Source organism: Nicotiana attenuata, unplaced genomic scaffold (genome assembly GCF_001879085.1).
Source record: "Nicotiana attenuata strain UT unplaced genomic scaffold, NIATTr2, whole genome shotgun sequence".
NCBI lineage: Eukaryota > Viridiplantae > Streptophyta > Magnoliopsida > Solanales > Solanaceae > Nicotiana > Nicotiana attenuata.
The window spans coordinates 895-7,106 of NW_017685016.1; the positions used below are offsets into that span (position 1 = coordinate 895).

Consider the following 6,212-nt stretch of genomic DNA (forward strand, 5'->3'; position numbering starts at 1 on the left):
AAAAATTATTTCTCCATTTTACATTTTTTTTAGAACACTAATATTTAAGTCCGGATAAATATAACATACTAGTTCCGCAAATAAAACACAAAACGACATGGAAAAACATTCAATCAACTAATATGCATTATTATACAAGTTTCGACATAAACTAAATCGAAATACCTCGATGTAGTATTTTGTGTGAAAATTTGAGTCCGAAGGAGTGAAACCGCAATAATACGATGCTCTACTACAATGTGAGACCTACCTTCTTAATGTTTTGTGTGACGGGAGGGGCCCAGATTTTTTTTTTTTAAACACGACCGGGGGGTGGGGGGGACCAGAAACAAGATTGAAGTAAAAAAATGGGGGGAGGGCTCGTTCTGGTCGGGGAAGAAGACAAAGGGGATTTTATAATCAGGGGTATAGCGTGCTGATTTTGTACGCTATATGTATAGCATAAAAATTCAGCATGCTATATATATATCAGTCAAATCGTCAGACTATATAGCGTCTTGTATTTGGACGTTATATATAGAAAGGTAACTTTCTTTTTTACACTTATTAATGTACTTTGAGTCCAAAAAAACAACAATTGGGTTCCGGTCCTTTTTCTCATAATTGACCAAATGCCGCAGTTTCTTGTCTTCCTATAAGCCAGAAATGTCTGGAAAAAGCTGCATGGACCATAATTATTTGGACGAAATAAAAAGGAAAAGAAGGATAGGAGAATCGTGAAACATGCTTATCCATAATTGTGGTCTGTGGACATACAAAAAAAGAACAAAGGGAAAGTAGTCGAAAAATAATTTAAGTTTATATATCGAAACAATGTAGATCTTTTTTATACCATCAGTTTGGTTTAACATTCGTTATATATAACAAGTTATTCTTTCATTTTTTTAGTGTACCATATCAGGTTATGTGAAAAGTTGCCTGCTGTTACTATATCTTGATGGCGTAAGAAATCTATACATTATAGCTATCCAAAATTTAAAGCCTTTCGAAAATGAAAGCCACTAAAGACTAATGTCTCTTTCACCAAAAGTAAAGTCTTTCTTTATGGAGTAATTCTTTCTTTTCTTTTTTAGTGGAGAATGATTGCTTCTACATTGATCACACAGTGTGAAATATTGCTCTTTATATATCACAATCTTCTTGCCTTGTGCAGAACACCATATATAACAAGATTACTGCTTCCTCTCAGTAATTCTCCAATAAGCAAATTTCAGAAACTCTTTGCTAATGGCTTTTTCGTGTAGCATAGTGTCCAAATCCATGGTAATATTTCCCAGCTTCAAGCCGTGTCTACTCAAGACAATAATAGCCATGTGAGTTAACAGCTAACATCCTAAGTAGTTTTCCTTTCAAAAATGCATGCGTACATGCAAGATTATATCATCTTTATTAACGGAATAAGCTGTAAAAATACTCCTCTACTATATGAAATATCTTCATTTACCTTCATTATACTTTGGAGTAATAACTCATAGTACCCTTTCTGTTACAAAATCGTCTCATATTTTTCCTAATTAATCATTAAGGACTTCCAAACTGAAGTTTAACTAAGGACAATTTTAAACCATAAGTCAAAAGTAAAGATGTAAATTCGGATATTTTTCCTAAAGTGTTGTGACACGTGGAATCCATGCTAGAAGCCAAGGTATGAATGATCTCAAGTTATTATGGAAGATATTTCGTCGAGTAGAAGAGTAAATTTGTGCATTTCCCTTACTTAAATTCATGAATTACTTTTGGCTGACATTTCTTCTTGATTTGTTGGATTAATGTTCGTGTTTGATTTGCAGAAGATGCCTAAATACTCATACAACAAGGAGGCCGCCAAGGCCACCGGTAAAAACTAAACCACCACAAAACAACAATTACAAAGACAAGAAAGAGACTCTGATGACAGAGGAGAACAGTAACAGAAAGCTCCAAGACAATAATTCCATGGTCAAATCAAACTAGGAATCTTGTTTCTTAAAGCTAATAAGTCATTCGTACTTACTCTAAACTTATTCTGTAGTAGGTGCTTGTATTGTCCTTCTGTTTCCTATTTTCCTTTGGTTATCCTGTTAGGGGTCGTTTAGGGATTGTAATATAGGGTTTTTAATGCATGGATCGTAATAATGCAAAAGTTGTACTAATATAAGAGAAATTGTAATATACCGATTATAATGCACGGATTACTAATATATATGGATTGTAACACTGTGACTGATCTAAAAGTTCAAGTATTTTGTAACCTTGTAATATCGTTGAAAGGGTATATGGTAACCTTTGCAGATTATCCTTATGTATGTAATGGCGAAAATCGCAATGATAAAAATGTTCATCAACACTAGTATAGGAATTGAAGAAAAGAACAACCAATGAGTACGACCCAAGTTAAGAAACTATCGGAATATTGACATATATTTTGAATGGCAAACCTTTTTCAATAGCAAATGCTATGTTACTATTGATGAGCCGTCAGAATCCGTCGGTTATGTAGTAGTGTCAATTCCCGGTAAAATCTTAGTGCTACTTTTTGCGACGACTGGTATTTAAAGCCCGGTGCACACTCCACATTCATGTAGATTTCGGAGTAGGTTCGTCCCCAAGTGATGTAATATAGACAGTCTACCCTAATATAAGCGTCTGTGGCTGATTTTATAACCCAAACTCGTGATAACGAAAATAACTTTATCATTGCTCCAAAGCTCCCCTTTGCATTTAGAAAATATAGTTGTTATAAAAGAGAATTAGATGTTAGTTGCTTTAGTTTTTGTCTTATTTATTCTAAAAATAATTACTTTGAATAACATATCCCGCACTTGAAATCATGTTGTTTGAACGAAGATTAGCTTGTTATTAGCAAAAAAGACGTTTCACGCTTAGTGTATTTACAAATTTTCAATCAATTGGAAGATGCAGCAAGATAATACAAGAAAAGAAAGGATTCATGTATAAATATACAAAAGAAATTAAAAACAAAAATAATAAGGGTGAGGTATAGAAGAAGCAGCAGCAGCAGCAGCATAAGAAGGAGAAGAGTTAAAATTCAAGTTCGTAGGTTGTCACCCAACAGCAACAACGGACAAAAATACATTAGGTGTAGGATGTTGCAGGAACAGACAAAAGTATATTAGGCGTACTACGCTTAAGGAAAAAAAAAATGATATTGTATAGCCGTTTTCAAAATAATAGCTGGAAAAAAATATAATTTTGTATGTTTTATTCTTATATATTTTGTATGTTATATACATAAATTAAACAAATTTTATACACTTTTTCGGTTGCTGATGTAAATAGTTTCTAGAGCGGGTAAAAAATGAATAAAGCCCGAAAAAAACTCATATATCATATACGACGTTGACGTCGGAAAAAAGCAAATTCAAAATATATAATCAGTATATAGCCGGTTTGTTACTATCTTACTAATTTTCGCTATTTTACAAATATTTACATAGTTCGATCAAAAAACAAGGGTTTCGATTGAAGCGATACAACTTCTAGATCTCCCGCTGAATGTCGATGTAAATATAATATTTCATCGTCAACCAATTATAGACTATATATTACTTCATCCGTTTCAAAAAGAATGTCCTAATTTTATTTGGCACAAACTTTAATAACGAAGGGAATACTTTTGAGATATAGTCTTAAATAAGTCATAGCAATTGTATGGTAGTAGAACTTTTGAAACAATTGTGATCTTAAACTTGATAGAATATTTGTATGACTATAAATACTTTTTATTAAGGAAATATTAAAATATGTCAATATTTTTTAAACGGACTAATAAAGAAATATTGTCAATCTTTTTTAAACGGGGAGTAATACTAGGTCAAAAGGAGGGATTTTTCAGTCCAAACAACTTGCTTCGTGGAGTGTGGAAACAAGATATTCATGTAACGGAAAAAGAAAGAGAGACAAAGTTATACAGTTCAGACAACGGAAAAAGTTGTAATTTGATCATAACACAGAATTTGGATAAAACAATATGAAGTCATAGAAATGGAAATTTAAACACACAAAAAATCCTAAAAGATTTTAATTTTTGTCAACTATGGACAAATAAAAATTTAAACTCCGAAAAGAATCAATTCATGAATCAAATTTGATTGATTTATTTATCCTGTTTTATATATGGAAAAGGACAACTTATATTTAGAGCAAAACAAACACAAAATTCCTTTAATTTCTCCTTCCACAATTAATTGACTAAACTCATTGCATATTCAAAGTCCTCTTCTTTCTCATAATTTAAAAAAAAAATCTTATTTGTCTTGTTTTCCAATAAGCCAGCCATGTGTGAAAAAGGTAGCCTTGACCAAAATTATTTGGAAAAAGGTTTAGAAAGAAAAAAGACAATAGATGGATAAGGAATCCTGAAACAAGAATATTCATAAGCGTATAAAAACAAGAAGTAAAAACAATGTTTTAGAATGTGAACTGAAGACTATTGTCATCTTTCACTAAATTGAAGTCTTTCTACCAACAACCATCGCGATGGAGTACTGGTTTTCATCATTAAATATAGGTTTTGGGTTCGAGTATTGGATATAGAGTCCTCTTTGTTAGAAAGCGCGTTACCCTATAGTGAGATTTCACGACGCGAATCCGAAGTTAGTCGGAAATTCTAATGTGAATATACCAGACACCCGGATGAAAAAAAAATAGTCTTCCTTTCAAATTCTACTTTGATTTTTGTAGTCAACAGTTGCCTACAATTATTACATTGTCTAATTGCTCTTTATATACCACATCTTCTTTCCTCAGTCAGGGCACATTCTAATAATTAACACTAGCTATAGCTTAATCTCATTTTCTCAAGTAATTAATCCATACTTTGCTAATGGCATTCTTGTTCAGGCGCTTAGTGCCCAAAACCATGGAAATATTTCCAACCTCCAAGGCTTGTCTGCTTAAGACTATTGCCATGTGAGTTAACAACTACCTGTTTTTTATCTTTCACATCAATATGTAATTGTGCATGTCATTTATTCTTATTGAGTTTAACTTCTTACACTGTCAACGGTGTAAAGGTTTTTTATACCGTCAAGTTAAAGTAACTTAGAACAAAAAATAACTGCATATAGTAGCTCTGATAGTGTAAAGGGTTTTTTTTACCGTCAGTGTGTATAAGTTAAATTCTTATTAGTTGGCTTTTATGTTGTTTGATTTGCAGAAGATGCATAAACACAACTGCAAAGAAGCCCCCAAGGCCAATTGTAGAAACTAAACCACCACAACACAACATAGTTCTTGATCAAATCAAAAACAAGAAAGAGATTCTGATGACTGAGGAGAAGGATAACAAAAATATGCTCCAAGACAATAATTCCATGGTCAAGACAAACTAAGAACCTTGTTAAAAATTATATAAGCCATTTGTGCTTGCTTGATTTCAGACAAGATGGTAACTAATAGATTCAATATCATTGAGCTTCTTTCTCCCCTAATTCATGAAAATCTACTTCTTCTTTTTTTACTCTCATTAGTCTAAAAATTTTTTTTATGACCGTGGTGTCCAAACCAGTTTACGCGCACCTTGACTAATTTCATGAATACCTGCAACCTCCATTAGTCTAAAGTTAGTGGAGTACAAACTGGTTATTATTGGTGAAACTAGTAGCAACAAAGTGGTTGCTTTTTCTCGCAACAAATTACTAGAAGTGTGATCTTTTATTCTGTCATAGGTGCTTGTGTTGTTATTCTGTTCCGTTGCCTATCCTTTTAGGTAAGCTTGTAAACGAGCAAAAGCATACTCCGTCCGATTCAAAATAAGTGATTTTTTGGTCTTTTTTTTGGGGTCCAAAATAAGTGATTTTTTCAGATTTCAAGAATGAAGTAATTATTTTTTTCCTACATTGCCCTTGGAGTAAATAGTGTTGGAGTATGTGTTAGGAGTATTTATCTGAAGAGATAGCAAAGGTTAATATGGTCAATTTCATTGCTAATTAATGCTAAAAGGTGGATTTCTTAATCTGTGTGAAAACAGCTAAAAAATCACTTATTTTGGACCAGAGAGAGTAGCATTTATGATTGTTTAATACGCTTGCATCCGAATAAAAAGAGAGGAAAAAAGTTTCTACTGTTGCTTTGAATGTTGTATGTACAATATTTATAAAGTTATTTAGAGTATTTCATTAATAATGCGACACTTGAAGTTTTAGAATTAGATATATGCTATTTCATTTATCTGGCATTAAAAAAAAAAAAAAAAAAAAAAAAAAAAGTTT

The 6,212-nt window shown here is 32.2% G+C and overlaps 1 long non-coding RNA gene across 1 annotated transcript; it reads left to right on the plus strand.

Annotated features, from left to right (window-relative positions):
- Positions 1–1,132: 1,132 nt before the first annotated feature.
- LOC109222133 lies at positions 1,133–2,230 on the plus strand. Its single transcript, XR_002067356.1, has 2 exons — positions 1,133–1,313; positions 1,791–2,230. It is a non-coding gene; the product is annotated as an uncharacterized LOC109222133 (long non-coding RNA).
- Positions 2,231–6,212: the final 3,982 nt, after the last annotated feature.